General features: G+C 49.5%; 3 protein-coding genes across 8 annotated transcripts in view; 1 reads left to right on the top strand and 2 right to left on the bottom strand.

The window, feature by feature from the left end:
* Window positions 1-5417, bottom strand: part of LOC142244368 (cytoplasmic aconitate hydratase) — a 188587-nt gene extending 183170 nt beyond the window's left edge. For both annotated transcript variants that reach the window (XM_075316578.1, XM_075316588.1), the window contains exon 1: window positions 5344-5417. The gene's annotated coding sequence lies outside the window, so the exon portion shown is untranslated. The remainder of the gene's footprint in view (window positions 1-5343) is intronic.
* LOC142244354 (cytoplasmic aconitate hydratase-like) overlaps window positions 1-5421 on the bottom strand; it is a 97710-nt gene extending 92289 nt beyond the window's left edge. For both annotated transcript variants that reach the window (XM_075316553.1, XM_075316570.1), the window contains exon 1: window positions 5344-5421. The gene's annotated coding sequence lies outside the window, so the exon portion shown is untranslated. The remainder of the gene's footprint in view (window positions 1-5343) is intronic.
* Window positions 5422-5606: 185 nt separating this feature from the next.
* CCDC171 (coiled-coil domain containing 171) overlaps window positions 5607-20403 on the top strand; it is a 222477-nt gene continuing 207680 nt past the window's right edge. The window contains exon 1 of one of the 4 annotated variants that reach the window (XM_075316539.1): window positions 5607-5659. The gene's annotated coding sequence lies outside the window, so the exon portion shown is untranslated. Of the gene's footprint in view, window positions 5690-5743; window positions 6035-11416; window positions 11491-20403 lie in introns of those variants that run through there. The other 3 variants (XM_075316545.1, XM_075316534.1, XM_075316547.1) reach the window with 3 other exon arrangements.

Here is a 20403-nt window from a genome sequence, read left to right as displayed (position 1 = left end):
AAAGCCGGCCGCCCGATCAGCCGATGGCTCTCGAAAGCCGGCCGCCCGATCAGCCGATGGCTCTCGAAAGCCGGCCGCCCGATCAGCCGATGGCTCTCGAAAGCCGGCCGCCGGCTTTTGAGAGCGATCAGCTTCTCACTCTCTCTCGTTTTTATACGGAAAGCATTCCACCAACGGAATCCGCTTTCTCATCATGACAATTAAATTCCATTTCTTGTCACCCTTTGTACAACGCATCAGTCACAAGCATCAAGCAACGCAGGTGACTGATGCAAAAAAAACGGAAATGTGAACATAGCCTTAGTGAGTGTCATTTTCAAGCCAGTTTCTTCTAGCTATGACAAAGTGGATGGAGCTCGGGTGTGATGCCACAACTCACCTAATACATGACTGATCTAAGATTTCTGGTGTAGCGCATAGTAAAATAATCTGGAGCGTCTCACTCGCCCACACCACAAGACTGGAGTAAAAATCATCGGTCTTGATGAATCGAGCACATCTTATTTAAGGAAGCTGAAGCTTGCGCAACATGAAAGCAGGGGCCACTCAACATCTAGCCACTTGTGTGAGGGATGAACTATTCTTATATAGACCAGACATATTGTTTCTTTGGTAAATCAAGAGAAGTTAGCCATTGTTTCAGGTCAGACTGACTGGAGACCTACTGTCTGTTAAATGAAAAAAGTGTATTGCCTCAACCCTCTGACTACATAATCCAGAAAAAAATTATGCAGTCGGATTTAAGTAGCGATCAATGAGTGAACAGCTATCAATCCTGTAAGACAATACCGTAAGGCTGCTTTCACACATCCGGCTTGAGCTGTGCGGCTCAATCCGGCTGTGCAAGCTATGCAACGGATGCGGTGAAAACACCGCATCCTTTGCATAAGTTTTTCCCATGCGGCCGGTCCGGTTTTTGCCGCTTGCGGCATGCTACTGAGCATGCGCAGTGGCAAAAACCGCATGCGGTGGCCGGATGCGGTTTTTGCCGCATCGCGCCGCATCCGGCCACCATAGGCATGCATTGAAAAAATGCGCCGCAATGCATTTTTTTTGCCGCACGAAAAAACGTGCCAGGCAACGTTCCATCCGGCCGCCGCATCGGCTAAATCTGCCGCATGCGGCAAAAAACGGATGGAACATAAGGCCATGCGGCACAATGCAGCACTAATTAAAGTCTATGCAGAAAAAAACGCAACCGGCAGCAAAAAAAAAAAACGGTTGCGATTTTCCTGCAAAGTGCCGGATTGTGCCACATTGCAGAAACCGGAGGTGTGAAAGCAGCCTACAATGAGAACTGAGGGATATAAAAAGGGCTTTGCTCTAGTCACCTCATTCACTCTACCAGAATTCAGCTTAGAATCCAGCTGGGTGTCAGACCCCGGCCTATCAGGTATTGATGAACTATCCTAAGTATAGGCCAACAATGTAAAGGTAGTGGACAACCTCTTTAAAAAGGGAATCTATCATCACTTTGACCTTTTTAAATTGTTAATATGGGCAAACAAGTTATAGAATGCTGAAAAAAGTCATACCTGTCTGCCTCATATCAGATGTCTTGTTGTGGATAAATCATCTTTTATCACTTTATATAAATGACCTGTTCCAGGCTATGGGTCGGATGCTGCCTGGAAGATAACTCCACCTCGAGAGATTATTTTATATAGAAGGGGAGTTACCAGTGTGAGACAAGTGACACGGAACAGAAGAAATTAAATTTGTCTTCTTGCAAACACATTTTTCGCAGCTCCCAGAGTTCTGATTCACTGCAACAATGTAGCAACAATGTCTGCCTGCAAGCTGGAGGCTGAACAGCTCTGTAGTGACAGCAGAGAGTGGCCATCATATATCACACTGCTAACACCACTGTTATTTAAAGGGAACCTGTCACCACTTTTTTTGGCTGTAAGCTGCGGCCACCACCAGTGGGTTCTTATATACAGCATTCTAACATGCTGTATATTAGGCTATGTGCGCACTAGGCCGTTTTACCCGCGGTTTTGCTGCGGAAATTTGAGAAAGGTTTGAAATCTTTCTGCAGACATTTCCCAGCAAAACCTATGGGAACAAAAAATAGCTGTGCGCACACTGCGTTTTTTTCTCAAGAAAATTCTTTGTGAAGATTTTCTTGAGAAAATTTCTTGAGAAAATGTGCATGTCACTTCTTTTGAATACCCCCGGTATTTCACTCCATTCACTGTAATGTAATCGCGAAATTCCGGGGGTATATCGGAGGTAGCAAATGATGTGCGGTATACCCCCGGTATAGCCGCGGTTTACCTGCGGTAATGCTCATCACTGCCTGCGGTTTTGCAGGAAGTGATGTCATTATGACAGAAGAGGAGGCGGAGCAGCGTAAACACAGACGTCACACTCCCTGGACGCCGCACAGAAGCACTTCCTTGTGACGTCCGGCGGGTGCCCGTGCAGTCTGTGTCCCGCTCCGGCCCCGCCAGCCCTGCAGTGTGAGAAGCTGCTGATACTGCTGGCAGCCGCAGGGATGCCGAGCGCTGCTGTCAGGAGATGAGATGAGATCATTACCTACTGTGACGATCTCCTGCCTCCTGACGTCACCGCGATCAGTGCTGTCTATGCCAGTCTAGCGAGCGGTCCGAGACTGTCACTGTGACAACACGGCGGGCATAGAAGGCAGTGACAGCGCTGATGACAGGACTGCAGGAGATCATCACAGCAGGTAATGATCTCATCTAACCTCCTGACAGCAGTACTTGTCATGCCCTGCAGTGACCTGGGCTGACCCATTGATGTTAGCTCAGGTCACTGCATTGCTCTCCCAGCCAATGGGGAACACTGTTCTTCATGGACTGGGACATTGACTATAGTATGGATCGCCGTGGGACCCCCCCCCATCCTTATTGGATTACGCCGGACCAGGATTTGATTGTTCTAGTCAATAAATTGGTGAAAGAGGGAATGTGGGGAGTGTTTTTTTTTTCAAATAAAACTTTTTTTGTTGTCTATTTTATATTTCTTACTGACTGGGTTGGTGATGTCAGGTATCTGATAGACACCTGACATCACGAACCCCAGGGCTTGATGCCAGGTGACATTACACATTGGCATCAACCCTATATATTACCCAGTTTGCCACCGCACCAGGGCAACGGAATGAGTTTGGGCGAAGCGCCAGGATTGGCACGTCTAATGGATGCGTCACTTCTGGGGCGGCTGCAGCCTGCTATTTTTAGGCTGGGGAGTGTCCAATAACAGTGGACTTCCCTAGTCTGAGAATATCAGACCCCAGCTGTCTGCTTTACCTTGGCTGGTGATCCAATTTGGTGGGGACCCCACGTTTTTTTGCTTTAAATTATTTATTTAATGTAAAATAACGTGGGGTGCCCTCTGTTTTGGATTACCAGCCAAGGTGAAGCTGCCAGCTGTGGTTTGCAGGCTGCAGCCGTCTGCTTTACCCTAGCTGGCTATAAAAATAGGGGGAACTCCATGTCATTTTTTTTTTAAATTATTTATTTTTTGGCTAAATACAAGGCTAGGCACCCTTTAGTGCCACATGAAAGTCACTAAAGGGTTCCAGCTTAGAATATGCAGCGGGGTGGGACATTATATAGGTCTTTCTCATCTATCTATCCATTCATCTATCCATGTTTCCCTCTATCCATTATCTGTCTGTCTATCTATCGATTATCTATTATCTATATTTCTGTTCAGCATAAAAAAAAAATCGCAGGGACCAACCTGCAGAAATACCGCAGCAAATACGCATGCGTTTTTCCTGCGGGTTTGGTGCGGGTTTTTACCGCAGGTGCGGTAATCTTCAACTCCCAGAAGTTTTTCAAGAAATTTTCTTGAGAAAAATCACTTTTCTAGTGCGCACATAGCCTAAGAGCCCAGGCCACTGTGAGAACATAAAAAACAAAACACTTTATAATACTTACCTAACGGTCGCGCTGCGGTGGAATTGGGTCACGGAGGTGTCTCTCTTGTCCGGTGGCGCCTCTTTCGGCCATCTTCGTCCTCCTTCTGAAGCCGCGGTGCATGACGCGTCCTACGTCATCCACACTCGCCGGCATTGAGGTCCTGCATAGGCGCACTTTGATCTGCCCTGAGCAGGGCAGATCAAAGTATTGTAGTGCGCCTGCTCAGGACCGGCGAGTGTGTATGATGTAGATGCGTCATGCACCCAGGCTTCAGAAAGAGGACGAAGAAGGCCGAAAGAGGAGGCGCCGGCACCGGAGACGCCTCCGTGACCAAATTCCACTGCAACACCACCTCCTAGGTAAGTATTATAAAGTGTTTTTTATGTTCTAACAGCGGCCTGGGCTCTTATATACTGCATGTTAGAATGCTGTATATAAGAACCCACTGGTGGTGGCCGCAGCTTATAGCCAAAAAAAGTGGTGACAGGTTCCCTTTAAAATAAGCTCTGGAGGCAGAGTTATCTTCCAGGCAGCATCCGCTCCATAGCCTGGAAGAGCTAATTTGCATAAAGTGATAAAAGATGATATTTCAACAAGGCATCTGATATGAGGCATAACGGTATGGCATTTTTCAGCATTCTATAACCTGTATGCCTATATTAATGGTTTAAAAAAAAAAAAAGGTCAAAGTGGTGAAAGAGTCCCTTTAGACCTCCCAACAAGACAGTGATCACAGATAAATAATGTTACCACAAAGTCTTTGGTGGAGTTTGAAGAAGGTTCGTGCAGGATCCAAACCCAAAAATTAGTGAACAGAAGGCTATTACCTATGAGGAATGGACTAATATACCTAACAAGCTGGTATACGGTTATCCATCACATTTGGCCAGCGTGGTGGCTCAGTGGTTAGCACTGTGTTCTCCCCAGGTTAGCGCGGTTTCCTCCCACACTCCAAAAGACATACTGATAAGGAATGTAGCTTGTGAGCCCCAATGGGGACAGTGCTGCAGAATAGGAGAGCGCTAGATAAGCAGAAATACATTTGCAGTAGGTTACAACAGCCAAACATGCTCCACGTAGTACCAAAGACACTGTCAGGACTTGTTATATTAGTTGTGTTGGATATTGCTAGATTAGTATTGTTGTTACAGCAGAAACTGCCTATCTTACTAAGAATCCACATTTGTGGGGATGAATAACCAGTTCCTTAGCTGTATTGCTGACTGTGGACATCCCCTTTAATACCCCCTTGTCACCAGCAGATTGCTCTGTAAAGTCCCCACCCCCAGCTGTATGGAATGGCTATTCCTGCAGTTACCACCACATATCAGACACATTATAGCGCCATATATTGCTGCACCGTGCCCAGAGCCTCGGGCGAGCAGACCACGTCCACTTTAGACACAGCTGCATGGCCACATGACGAGAGCCCACCAAACCCCCTCACCTGCCACCGGTGACTGCTCCTCCTAGGGTCACACACCAGCACCTGACCGAGTCCTTCCAGGACAGCTACGTCACGAGTCCAGGCAGGAAGTGCCGGCAAGCAGACCCTGTAATAAAGTTGTGTTTGTTCAAAGTTCACGCCTCTTACTGTTACTGGAGGGTTTCGCTGATAGACCACGCCCTCTGTGCCCGGATTGGTAGACGCTCCAGGATACCTGATAGGTTTGGCATGTGGCGTGTGTATACTACACGTATTTGCGTAAATAGTCACGTGGGTACGATCAACCGCTCTGAACGGCACCTAGTGGTCATCAGTGGTACTACAAGCTTTTTATGAGTCATATACAGTTAGTTATGCATTTTATTATCAGTGAATATATATTACGGTTATATCACTATGACTAGTCTACGAATAATCAAGCGACTTTTGCGCTGCCAGGCGCAAACGTTTGTTTTTACTCATCGGCTTCCGTAGCGTCCTCCTTGTTGTCTATAGCAACTGACTGCCCCTCCGGAGAGCGGAATCCAACTGCCTCTCTTCACCAATCAGATCTCTTTCATCGAGAGAGCACGGCTTCCACCAATCAGAGGCCGGAGATTGTCCCGGCGGTCTGTGCAGCGGGACATAGTACCCGGAGGAGCGTCATCAATGAGAACAATAACATAGCAGCGGCTGCGGTCGGGTGGAGCAGGTAGGAATCCGGGCTGCTGCTGCTCCGGGAATGCCAGCTGAGACTTGTGGCTCTCCTTCCATTAGCTGGTGCCTTACAGCAGGGTCTCCAGCGTGAGATGACATTACACATTGCCATCATGCATACACAATGCCCACACACCCACCATACTGTGGCACTAGCTGTCCAACATTGGTGGGTGGCTATGCCCACCACCCATGAGTAACCCTGCCACACAACCTGTGCTCACCATACCAACCGACTCCATATAAGTGAAATGCTTATGGCGGAGCTGCCATACGTCTCCTGCCAGGTCTATAGGCATATATGTGACTGGCGAGATCAGGAGACCCACAGCTGATGTGTACATGGCGGTCCCCGCTAAGATCCTGATATACAGATGATCTGAGTATGGAGCCACAAGCCATGAGTCTCCTGCGTGCCAGGTCTATAGGCCTATATGTGACTGGCGAGATCAGGAGACCCACAGCTGATGTGTACATGGCGGTCCCCGCTAAGATCCTGATATACAGATGATCTGAGTATGGAGCCACAAGCCATGAGTCTCCTGCGTGCCAGGTCTATAGGCATATATGAGACTGGCGAGATCAGGAGACCCACAGCTGATGTGTACATGGCGGTCCCCGCTAAGATCCTGATATACAGATGATCTGAGTATGGAGCCACAAGCCATGAGTCTCCTGCGTGCCAGGTCTATAGGCATATATGAGACTGGCGAGATCAGGAGACCCACAGCTGATGTGTACATGGCGGTCCCCGCTAAGATCCTGATATACAGATGATCTGAGTATGGAGCCACAAGCCATGAGTCTCCTGCGTGCCAGGTCTATAGGCATATATGAGACTGGCGAGATCAGGAGACCCACAGCTGATGTGTACATGGCGGTCCCCGCTAAGATCCTGATATACAGATGATCTGAGTATGGAGCCACAAGCCATGCGTCTCCTGCGTGCCAGGTCTATAGGCCTATATGTGACTGGCGAGATCAGGAGACCCACAGCTGATGTGTACATGGCGGTCCCCGCTAAGATCCTGATATACAGATGATCTGAGTATGGAGCCACAAGCCATGAGTCTCCTGCGTGCCAGGTCTATAGGCCTATATGTGACTGGCGAGATCAGGAGACCCACAGCTGATGTGTACATGGCGGTCCCCGCTAAGATCCTGATATACAGATGATCTGAGTATGGAGCCACAAGCCATGAGTCTCCTGCGTGCCAGGTCTATAGGCATATATGAGACTGGCGAGATCAGGAGACCCACAGCTGATGTGTACATGGCGGTCCCCGCTAAGATCCTGATATACAGATGATCTGAGTATGGAGCCACAAGCCATGAGTCTCCTGCGTGCCAGGTCTATAGGCATATATGAGACTGGCGAGATCAGGAGACCCACAGCTGATGTGTACATGGCGGTCCCCGCTAAGATCCTGATATACAGATGATCTGAGTATGGAGCCACAAGCCATGCGTCTCCTGCGTGCCAGGTCTATAGGCCTATATGTGACTGGCGAGATCAGGAGACCCACAGCTGATGTGTACATGGCGGTCCCCGCTAAGATCCTGATATACAGATGATCTGAGTATGGAGCCACAAGCCATGAGTCTCCTGCGTGCCAGGTCTATAGGCATATATGAGACTGGCGAGATCAGGAGACCCACAGCTGATGTGTATATGGCGGTCCCCGCTAAGATCCTGATATACAGATGATCTGAGTATGGAGCCACAAGCCATGAGTCTCCTGCGTGCCAGGTCTATAGGCCTATATGAGACTGGCGAGATCAGGAGAACCACAGCTGATGTGTACATGGCGGTCCCCGCTAAGATCCTGATATACAGATGATCTGAGTATGGAGCCCCAAGCCATGAGTCTCCTGCGTGCCAGGTCTATAGGCCTATATGTGACTGGCGAGATCAGGAGACCCACAGCTGATGTGTACATGGCGGTCCCCACTAAGATCCTGATATACAGATGATCTGAGTATGGAGCCACAAGCCATGAGTCTCCTGCGTGCCAGGTCTATAGGCATATATGAGACTGGCGAGATCAGGAGACCCACAGCTGATGTGTACATGGCGGTCCCCGCTAAGATCTTGATATACAGATGATCTGAGTATGGAGCCACAAGCCATGAGTCTCCTGCGTGCCAGGTCTATAGGCATATATGAGACTGGCGAGATCAGGAGACCCACAGCTGATGTGTACATGGCGGTCCCCGCTAAGATCTTGATATACAGATGATCTGAGTATGGAGCCACAAGCCATGAGTCTCCTGCGTGCCAGGTCTATAGGCCTATATGTGACTGGCGAGATCAGGAGACCCACAGCTGATGTGTACATGGCGGTCCCCGCTAAGATCCTGATATACAGATGATCTGAGTATGGAGCCACAAGCCATGAGTCTCCTGCGTGCCAGGTCTATAGGCATATATGATATATAAGAATAAGGCTGCACATCAAACTTAGATAATGGTATAATGCCTCAAGCATATGGACAAATATTGGAATATACAATGAAAAATGCTACTTGCTAATTTGAACATGTGAATAATGAATTGCATACCTGCTATGAATATTAGGAAAAAGGAGATATTTAGCAATCGCATTGATCAATGTAACTGAGCCCCAAAACCTCGTCAAGGTATATCTCTATATTGGGGTCCCTAGCTCTGTGACCCTAACTGTGTGTCATCTCATTGCAATTAAAAACTGCTATGGGTGGAGAGGGGTAACTAAGGACTTTCTTATATAGGAGATGGAAAAAACATGGCCGAAAGGGGCGGAGCTGTGTTCACATTCAGAAAAAAAACTACATATAACTGAATAGGATAACTGAAGTGAGCACTTTTTCATTGTATATTCCAATATTTTTCCATATGCTTGAGGCATTATACCATTATCTAAGTTTGATGTGCAGCCTTATTCTTATATATAGTATGTATTTTTGGCTTGCACTCATATATATATATTAGTGCTCACTTCAGTTATCCTATTCAGTTATATATAGGCATATATGAGACTGGCGAGATCAGGAGACCCACAGCTGATGTGTACATGGCGGTCCCCGCTAAGATCCTGATATACAGATGATCTGAGTATGGAGCCCCAAGCCATGAGTCTCCTGCATGCCAGGTCTATAGGCATATATGAGACTGGCGAGATCAGGAGACCCACAGCTGATGTGTACATGGCGGTCCCCGCTAAGATCCTGATATACAGATGATCTGAGTATGGAGCCACAAGCCATGAGTCTCCTGCGTGCCAGGTCTATAGGCCTATATGTGACTGGCAAGATCAGGAGACCCACAGCTGATGTGTACATGGCGGTCCCCGCTAAGATCCTGATATACAGATGATCTGAGTATGGAGCCACAAGCCATGAGTCTCCTGCATGCCAGGTCTATAGGCATATATGAGACTGGCGAGATCAGGAGACCCACAGCTGATGTGTACATGGTGGTCCCCGCTAAGATCCTGATATACAGATGATCTGAGTATGGAGCCACAAGCCATGAGTCTCCTGCGTGCCAGGTCTATAGGCCTATATGTGACTGGCGAGATCAGGAGAACCAATGCAGATGGGCACATAGCCGTTCGCTCTCAGATCCTGAGATACAGATTTCTGAACTCAACCCAGGGCCGGGTCAGATGAGCATTTAAAAAAAAAAAAATCTGCCTTCAAGAAAAACGGACAATTATCGCCTGTATTCTGTTTATCATCCATGTGTTCATACTTTACATCCAGATGGCAGAGTCATTCTCTGCTGATGTGCAAAAATATGTACAAGAACAAATACGCAGTCCATATTATTAATGGCATCCATTTAATAATGGCAACGTAGCCTTAAAAATCAGATGCTGTATGGTTGATCCGTACAATATCCAATTATTTTTGTGCAATTATTGAATGGAAGATTGTTCTCCACAATATGGAGGAGAATAGTGGTTTCCACATGGACACTTAGTACGCTTGAAAAGCCTGTCATCTGAGCAGCCCTATTGAACAACATTGGTCCATGTACTACTCAATATTAATACAAAGCGCACAAGTCCATATAATATGCAGGTCTGAACTAGCCCCAAGTCCTCATTCACCCCAAGTCCAAATTCACACATCTGTGTCATGAAGATGTTAAAAGCAGCTCTCCAGCCTATTTGTATTTCACCACCGACATGCTATCATGAATGTCTGTTCCTTTACCCCCGTAAAATTCTTACCAGCCGCCATCTTTTGTTCTTCCTGGTGCCGCTCCAGTCTCTATCCGCCATCTTATGACCACAGCTCCTGACAAACTGGGAGTCACAGCTAACAGTCACAAGACCTCAAGGTCAATGAGAGCCTGGCTATCTGTCACATGCCCTCAATGTAAATCAATGAGAGCCTGGCTAACGGACACAAGCCCTCAATGTAAGTCAATGAGAGCCTGGCCAACGGACACAAGCTCTCAATGTATGAGAGTCAATGAGAGCCTGGCTAACGGACACAAGCTCTCAATGTATGAGAGTCTATGAGTGCATGGCTAACGGACACAAGCTCTCAATGTAAGTCAATGAGAGCCTGGCCAACGGTCACAAGCCCTCAATGTAAGTCAATGAGAGCATGGCTAACGGACACAAGCCCTCAATGTATGAGAGTCAATGAGATCCTGGCTAACGGACACAAGCCCTCAATGTAAGCCAATGAGAGCATGGCCAACTGACACAAGCCCTCAATGTAAGTCAATGAGAGCATGGCTAACGGACACAAGCTCTCAATGTATGAGAGTCAATGAGAGCCTGGCTAACGGACACAAGCTCTCAATGTATGAGAGTCAATGAGTGCATGGCTAACGGACACAAGCTCTCAATGTAAGTCAATGAGAGCCTGGCCAACGGACACAAGCTCTCAATGTATGAGAGTCAATGAGAGCCTGGCTAACGGACACAAGCTCTCAATGTATGAGAGTCAATGAGTGCATGGCTAACGGACACAAGCTCTCAATGTAAGTCAATGAGAGCATGGCTAATGGACACATGCCCTCAATGTAAGCCAATGAGAGTATGGCTAAAGGACACATGCCCTCAAGGTAAGTCAATGAGAGCATGGCTAATGGTCACAAGCCTTCAATGTAAATCAATGAGAGCCTGGCCAATGGTCACAAGCTCTCAATGTAAATCAATGAGAGCCTGGCCAATGGTCACAAGCTCTCAATGTATGAGAGTCAATGAGTGCATGGCTAACGGACACATGCCCTCAAGGTAAGTCAATGAGAGCCTGGCTAACGGTCACAAGCCCTCAATGTAAGTCAATGAGAGCCTGGCCAACGGTCACAAGCCCTCAATGTAAGTCAATGAGAGCATGGCTAACGGACACAAGCCCTCAATGTATGAGAGTCAATGAGATCCTGGCTAACGGACACAAGCCCTCAATGTAAGCCAATGAGAGCATGGCCAACTGACACAAGCCCTCAATGTAAGTCAATGAGAGCCTGGCTAACGGACACAAGCTCTCAATGTATGAGAGTCAATGAGAGCCTGGCTAACGGACACAAGCTCTCAATGTATGAGAGTCAATGAGTGCATGGCTAACAGACACAAGCTCTCAATGTAAGTCAATGAGTGCATGGCTAACAGACACAAGCCCTCAATGTAAGCCAATGAGAGTATGGCTAAAGGACACATGCCCTCAAGGTAAGTCAATGAGAGCATGGCTAACAGTCACAAGCCCTCAATGTATGAGAATCAATGAGTGCATGGCTAACGGACACATGCCCTCAAGGTAAGTCAATGAGAGCCTGGCCAATGGTCACAAGCCCTCAATGTAAGTCAATGAGAGCCTGGCCAATGGTCACAAGCCCTCAATGTAAGTCAATGAGAGCCTGGCCAACGGTCACAAGTCCTCAATGTAAGTCAATGAGAGCATGGCTAACGGACTCAAGCCCTCAATGTAAGTCAATGAGAGTATGGCTAAAGGACACATGCCCTCAATGTAAGTCAATGAGATCCTGGCTAACAGTCAAAAGCCCTCAATGTAAGTCAATGAGCATGGCAAACGGTCACAAGCCGTCAATGTAAGTCAATGAGAACATTGCTAATGGTCACATGCCCTCAAGGTAAGTCAATGAGAGTCTGACTAATGGTCACAAGCCGTCAATGAGAGCATTGCTAACGGTCACATGCCCTCAAGGTAAGTCAGTGAGAGCCGGACTAACGGTAACAGGCCCTCAATGTAAGTCAATGAGAGCCTGGTCAAAAACTCAGCTTTTCAAAGAAGCAACATGTCAATTGTTTTTGCCATTTGGGTTTTGCACTGCAAAGCTGAGTTTTTGACCAAAGTTCTGCCACAAAAAGGCAGCATTTTGAACAACATAGTGTGAACAAGAAACCCAAATTCCCATAGACTTTGCTTGAATAGAAGAACACATCCATTTTGGCATTAAACAGCGCAGAAGAAAAAGCAGCAAAAAAGCAGGTAAAAAGCAACGTGCGCACATACCCTCAAGGCTTCCCCACGGACATGACTCTGAGGCAGTATAACTACACCCAGGGTTCCCACATCCGGTATTCTCATCAGGCCTTCCTACCACTATCACCTCCAGCACCCCCTATTTACAGTGTTATCCTATATCCAGCTTAGGACTAATTGAATTCATAATATCTCCAACCAAGGCCTTCATATTTACATACAGATCTGCTCGTCTGTGCGGGACCACTCTATACCTCACCATCTGGAGACCTGCTCTTCCTCACTTACTAGGCATGGAGCTTATGCACTAAGTTGTCAGACAGCTGCGAGCCACAGGTTGGGCTCCCCTGCCCTAAAGTAATTGCACAGAGACCCCTCCTTAACTCACGTGCCCCCACTTCACTTTTGACTTTCACTACATGTAAGCATAACTGAGGCACTGGTCTGGATAAGTGATATAGGAAATCTTCTGGTGCAGTTGCTCTATAGTTTTGAACATGAAATTGAAATGCCTACAAATTGAAAATTGACTTTTATTTTTCTACGCACACACTTTTAGGAGAGAATGGAGGCTCCTTTCATCTGTACATGATTACCTACAACAGGGGTGGGCAATTAATTATCCTGTGGGGCCACATGAGACACCGTGACTGGTGTGGAGGGCCGAACCAATAGGCTGAAATTAAGTCTGCTCAATATTAATTATAAATATTTTATAATATTAATTGCATCATTTAAAATTGGGCAGAATTACTGTATTTTTTGTTTTATAAGACGCATCTCAAATTCAGAGATAAAAAAGGAAAAAAAAAATATGGGGTCCATTTTATAATCCGGTGGTGTTTTACCGGAGGAGGGGAGGCAGCAGTAGTAGTGGAGCGAGGTCACAGGAGGCAGAGGCGATACTAGAGCATGGCGATGCTGTGGGTGGTGCAGAGGGTTGCCAAATGCTCACTATGGTGCTGGGGTAGCCTGCGCTGCTCTGTGCTGGGCGGCTGGGGATGCTCGGGGCTGGAGCAGCCAGCGGTCAGCACTGCTCAGTGCTGGGGCAGCCAGCAGTCAGCACTGCTCAGTGCTGGGGCAGCCAGTGCTGCTTAGTGCTGGGGCAGCCGGCGCTGCTCAGCTCAGTGCTGTAGCTCACTGCGAGCGGTGAGGCACTGGCCATTCTGAAGATGTCAGCAGTGCAGGCTTCAAAGAAATGGCGTCCAGAGTTGGGCGCGTGCGCAGATAAGAGCTTGAGCCAAGAGCTCCATCTCCTCACGCATTTACTTTGGGCGCCATTATTTGAAGCTCTTACAGCCGACATTTTCAGAATGGCAGGTGCTTCACTGCCTGCTGCCCAGAACCTTGCTGCCCGCTGCCCAGAGCCCGCGCTGCCCAGAGCTTCGCTGCCCGTCGCCCAAAGCTTCACTGCCCATCACCCAGAGCCTCAATGCCCATCACCCAGAGCCTCGCTGCTTGCCGCAGAGAGCAGCACCGCCTGTTGCACAGAGCCTCCTGTGATCCCTCTCCACCATCCCCGGTATGCTGCATTCGGATTTTAAGGCGCAGCCCTCATTTTCCTCCCAAATTTTTGGGAGGAAAAACGTATCTATAATTTGAAAAATAATGGTAAGTATGCTGACATTCAACTATATTCAGTGTGGGCCCCCACATAGACCCTCTATATACAGTGTGGGCCCCCACAAAGACCCTCTATATACAGTGAGAAACCAAGGGAAAAATTGTGAAAACATACCCTGCTGTAACTAAATAAAAGCATAGTGCATATAAACATAGGGTACTTAGTAAACACTTTTTCTTCATCGTTCCTTATGGGAGACCCAGACCATGTGTGTATAGCTTCTGCCTCCGAAGGACACACAAAGTACTACACTAAAAGTGTAGCTCCTCCCTCCGAGCATATACACTCCCCGGATGACAAATCCAACCAGTTCAATGCTTTGTGTTCAGGAGGTCACACACACACATGCATCTTCTGATTTTTGATTTCAAAGATTTGGAAGAAAAGCGGGTCCAATCTGGACTCCCGGCATGTCCCTTCTCACCCCACTGTGTCGGCGGTGCTGTTAAGGTTGATTTTACAAGGCTGGAGCCTTCACATGCCGCACTCCTTCACCATCCCCTGAGGCTCTGGCTTGAAGTGGGAGCCATCACGGTTCTCACTGCTTTGCAGGAGACCGGTCTCCATCCGCAGCCCTGTTCAGGATCCTGTCGGACGGAGCGCTCACCTCCCAGGACCTGGCACCTGCGTCTCACAAGCTGAGTACTGAGACGATATTACCACAGACAGTGGTCTTTCCAGGGGTCCATTGTACTTTATATATTGGGGAGAGTGTGTTTTATGACTGTGTTAACATTTCCGGCCGGTTCTCCAGTTTTCACTGGAGAACCGCGCCGATGGTGCCTGCACGCTGGCCGTATGTTTAAATCTAGGCCCCGGCTTCGCCTGAGGCCTACTTTCGGTTTCACTCCCCCTGCATGTCAGTCATGCAGAGGGACAGTGTGGCTCCGCCCAGCGGCTGTTCAGCACAGGGGAGGACACTCCTCACTGAGGAAAGATTCCCTCCCCTGTATACCTCATTTGTCCTCCGGATCCAGCTCTCAGAGTATGCCCCGCCCCCTCTCCTCGCTCCGGCGCCATTTTCTCAGCGTTCTCAATGTCTGCATAACACATTGTGACAAATGGGGGCCTTGGGCTGGGGGATCTGGAGGGCACAGAGATGTCCCTATGTTAAACGGTCTGGCAAGCCACAACCTCCGGTTGTGCAGCTGCTTATATACTCTGTTTATATACTCTGCTGGGGGTCATTCTGGACAGGAGCCCCCACTTCTGCAGCATGTCTCACATCAGAGCAAGGCTGCAAGGCTGTTCTTATTATGCACTGCATGTAGCTCTGTCTGTACCGAGCACATAACCACATTGTGATGCTTGCTCTAACATAGTGGTCCCTCAGCCTGGAAGCTCATCAGTGGTCCCTCCGGCTGCTCCGGCTCCGGTGGCGGATCCCCCGGTTTGGGCAGAATCCCTCTCTCCAGGGGACAGCTGTCCCGGACACTGCTGAGCATGCATCAGCCCCCCTCTCAGGGCGCTTCTGCTGCTACGGCTCACTCAGCAAAGCTCACAGAGGATTCTTCATCTGGTCAGTCCCCGTCCTCCTAAAATGGAGTCGCAGGGTCCCCTTTCCTTCCTCGTCCCGCAGCTCTGATTCACGAGCCGACTCGCAGGACGAGGAGGATGCCTTTACTAGGGGCTCGGACGGATCTGTCCGAAGGTGACGCAGATGCTAATGATTTGATTGCGTCCATTATATTTGTACTGGACCTCAATCCGCCTGTATCAGGGGTGCATTCCCCTCTGGCAGAAAGGCATCAGTATACCTTAAGAGAACAAGGAGTGTGTTCCTTAACCACTCCAGTTTTCAGGCCACTGTGACCAAGCCCAGAGCCTGTCCTGACAGACGCTTCCCAAAGCGTGGTTCTGATGACTGTTTCCCCCTTCCACCAGTGGTGGTCAAGGAGTGGGCTCATTCACCAAGGGTGGACCCTCCGGTGTCTAGACTTTCAGCCCGGACAGTTGTATCAGTGGCTGACGGCACCTCTCTAAGGATCCCACTGTCCACCAGGTTGTCCTTCTGGCCAAATCTATATATGAGGCGGCGGGGGCCTCGTTCTCCCCATCTTTTGCAGCAGTGCGGGCTCTCAAAGCCATCTCTGCTTCTCTGGAGGAGATGCATTCCCTCATCAGGGACTTTATGCCCGAAATGGTTGCCTTAACTTCCAGGCTTCAGTCTTTTCATCCTATGCCATGTCTGCCATGCTGGAGACTGTCACCGCACTGCGGTGGCCTCGGCTACTTCCCTCGCTATCCGCAGGCTCCTGTGGCTTCGAGAGTGGAAGGCAGATGCTTCTTAAGAAGTTCCTTGCTGGGCTCCCTTTTGCTGGGACCAGTCTATTCGGTGAACATCTGGATGAAATTATTAAGGAAGTTTTTGGCAGGAAGAGTACTTCCATGCCACAAACCAAGGAAACCTGTCCAGGGCAGGAACCAGTCGAGGTTTCGTTCCTTTCATTCCTCTAACTGGTCGTCCTCTAAGCCCTCGGCCTCGTCCACTAACTCAGCCAAGGTCCGTAAACCAACTGGCGCATGAAGCCGCGTCCTCAGAAGTCCGCAGGAGCTGCGGCCCCCAAGGCAGCCTCCTCTTGATTATCTGGCCGCGCCAGTAACGTCCTTGGTCGGTGGCAGGCTCTCCCTCTTGGGCGACGTGTGGTTTCAACACGTCTTCGATCAGTGGGTGTGGGTTACCATCTCCCACGGCTACAGAATAGAATTCTATCCAGCCCGCCAAACAGATTTTTTCTGTCAACTCCCCCCTGCTGCAAGGCCGCCGCCTTCTCACAGGCCGTGGCATTCTTGCAGGCCAATGGAGTAATTGTACCAGTTCCCGACTGGGAACGGTTCTGAGATTTCTACTCAAATCTCTTCCTAGTCCCCGAAAAGGACGGTGCTTTCCGACCTGGATCTCAAGCTTCTCAACAAGCATGTCAGGTGCGGCATTTTTGCATGGAATCTCTGCGATCAGTCAATGACCCAAGGAGATTTCTTAGCAGCCATCGACATCAGAGATGTCTTTCTGCTTGTGCCAATCGCAGTTAAACACCAGAGTTGGCTACGTTTTGTAATCGGAGAGGAACATTTCCAATTCGTGGCTCTCCCCTTCGGGTTAGCCACGGCCCCTCGTGTACTCACAAGGTCATGGCAGCAGTGGTTGCGGTTCTGCACTTCCAGGGGTTGGTAGTGATTCCTTACCTGGACGACCTTCTAGTCAAGGCTTCAACCAGTGCAGACTGTCAGCGGAGTGTCTTGCTCACTCTCAGCGGCGTGTCTCGCTCACTCTCGCCACGCTTGCAAGTCCACTCTGACCCCGACCTAGGACCTTACGTACCTAGGGATGCAATTCGAGACTCTGCTGGCACTTGTGAAGCTGCCCTTAGTCAAACAGCCCCTTCATCTGGCGGTTCGCTCTCTGCTGAGGCTCCGCCGTCATTCCATCAGGCACCTCATGCAGGTGCTGGGTCAGATGGTGGCGTCAATGGAAGCGGTTCCCTTTGCCAGTTCCATCTGCGTCCCCTGCAGCTGGACATTCTCCGCTGTTGGGACAAGCGGACCTCTTCCTTGCACAGGCTGGTGGCTCTGTCGCCACAGACCAGGAGCTCTCTTTAGTGGTGGCTTCGGCCCCTCTCTCTGTCCCAGGGACGCTCCTTTCTGGCCCCGTCCTGGGTGATTCTCACCACGGATGCCAGTCTATCCGGCTGGGGAGCAGTGTTTCTCCACCACCGAGCACAGGGCACTTGGACTCCGTCCGAATCAGCCCTCTCGATCAAGGTGCTGGAAATCAGGGCTGTACTCCTAGCTCTCGTAGTTTTTCACCACCTGTTGGCGGGCAGGCACATTCGTGTCCAGTCAGACAACGCGACAGCAGTTGCCTACCTCAATCACCAAGGCGGGACTCGCAGCCGCCTAGCAATGTCGGAAGTTCAACGTATCCTTCAGTGGACGGAGGACTCCAAGTCTACCATATCCGCAGTCCACATCCCAGGCGTAGAAAACTGGGAGGCAGATTATCTCAGCCGTCAAACCGTGCTCAGCGGCGAGTGGGCCCTGCATCCGGCAGTGTTCCGGTCAATCTGCCGCAAGTGGGGCACTTCGGAAGTGGATCTAATGGCATCCCGGCACAACAACAAGGTCCCGGTTTACGTGGCTCGCTCCCTCGATCCTCAGGCCTTGGCAGCTGACGCGCTGGTTCAAGATTGGTCCCAGTTCCGTCTGGCCTACGTGTTTCCCCCTCTAGCTCTCTTGCCCAGAGTCCTGCGCAAGATCAGAATGGAGGGCCGTCGGGTCATAATCATTGCTCCAGACTGGCCCAGGCGAGCTTGGTTCCCAGACCTGCTCCGTCTGTCCGTAGAGGTGCCGTGGCATCTCCCGGACCGCCCAGACCCTCACAGGGTCCGTTTTCCGCCAGAATTCTGCGGCTCTCAGATTGACGGCGTGGCTCTTGAGCCCTGGATCCTTACGGCTTCAGGCATTCCTTCCGAGGTCATCTTCACTATGACTCAGGCTCGGAAGTCTTCCTCGGCCAGGATTTACCACAGGACTTGGAGAATTTTTCTGTCCTGGTGTCGTTCTTCCGGCCATGCTCCTTGGCCGTTTTCCTTGCCCACCATCCTGTCCTTTCTACAGTCCGGTCTGCAGCTAGGACTGTCCCTCAATTCCCTCAAGGGACAGGTCTCGGCTCTGTCAGCGTTGTTCCAGCGGCGTTTCGCCCGGCTGGCCCAGATGCGCACCTTTATACAGGGCGCATCTCACATCATTCCGCCTTACCGGCGGCCTCTGGATCCCTGAGACCTTAATCTGGTCCTCACGGCCTTACAGAAACCCCCCTTTGAGCCTCTTAGGGAGGTTTCGTTGTTTCGTCTTTCACAGAAAGTGGTCTTTCTGGTGGCCATAATTTCTCTCAGGAGAGTCTCTGATTTGACTGTGCTCTCTTCGGAGTCACCCTTTTTGGTCTTTCACCAAGACAAGGTGGTTCTCCATCCGACTCCGGGCCTTCTCCCTAAGGTGGTGTCTCCTTTCCACCTTAACCAGGACATTTCATTGTCTTCCCTTTGTTCGGCCCCTGTGCATCGCTTTGAGAAAGCGTTGCATGCTTTAGATTTGGTGCGGACGCTCCGGATCTATGTGTCACGCACCGCTGTTCTTAGGCGGTGCACCTCTTTTTTTGTGCTGACCACAGGTCAGCGCAAGGGTCTCTCGGCTTCTAAACCGACCCTAGCTCGTTGGATTAGGTCGGCCATATCCGATGCCTACCAATGTTCTCAGGTGCCTCCCCCGCCGGGGATTAAGGCGCACTCGACCAGAGCTGTCGGTGCCTCTTGGGCTACGGCTCAGCAGGTCTGTCAGGCTGTCACTTGGTCTAGTCTGCACAACCTTTCGAAGCACTACCAGGTGCATGCTCATGCTTCGTCAGATGCGAGCTTGGGCAGACGCATCCTTCGGACGGCTGTCGCCCATTTGTGAAGTTAGGTTTTGCCTACTTCTCAGTTTCTGTTTATTTCCCACCCATGGACTGCTTTGAGACGTCCCATGGTCTGGGTCTCCCATAAGGAACGATGAAGAAAAAGAGAATTTTGTTTACTTACCGTAAATTCTTTTTCTTATAGTTCCGACATGGGAGACCCAGCACCCTCCCTGTTGCCTGTTGGCAGCTTTCTTGTTCCGTGTGTTTTCACCGGCTGTTGTTGTAGACAGAGGTTCCGGTTATTCCGGGTTTTACTCTATCTCTACTTATGGGTGGATGTCCTCCTTCAGCTTTTGCACTAAACTGGTTGGATTTGTCATCCGGGGAGTGTATATGCTCGGAGGGAGGAGCTACACTTTTAGTGTAGTACTTTGTGTGTCCTCCGGAGGCAGAAGCTATACACCCATGGTCTGGGTCTCCCATGTCGGAACTATAAGAAAAAGAATTTACGGTAAGTAAACAAAATTCTCTTTTTTTGATCAAAAAAAGCATAAAGCTATCCCACCAACGCCAAGGTGTACCCAGTTGGGATAGTACCTACACTCTCTAATATTAAAATCTTACCATGCTGTACAGCAGGGTATGTTTTCACAATTTTTCCCTTGGTTTCTCTTTGTCTAATGGCCAGTGTGAACATGAGCTCACAAGCTCCATGTATACCATCTCATACTCCGGCTCATTTTTTTGTTTTTATGTAGTTTTTTTGTATTCAGTACAAATGGGGTGTGGCCCTCCCTCTTGGTGAGCTGGACATTTCATTCTGTGAATCCCCCTGACTGTGTGTGTCCTGTTGGGACCCGGTCGCTCTCAGCCCTTAGCCACATTGAGGCCTATTTTAGAC

This window comes from Anomaloglossus baeobatrachus, chromosome 1 (genome assembly GCF_048569485.1).
Source record: "Anomaloglossus baeobatrachus isolate aAnoBae1 chromosome 1, aAnoBae1.hap1, whole genome shotgun sequence".
Lineage (NCBI taxonomy): Eukaryota > Metazoa > Chordata > Amphibia > Anura > Aromobatidae > Anomaloglossus > Anomaloglossus baeobatrachus.
The sequence above is the reverse complement of the archived record's forward strand: the minus strand, read 5'-3'. Positions and strand labels throughout refer to the sequence as shown.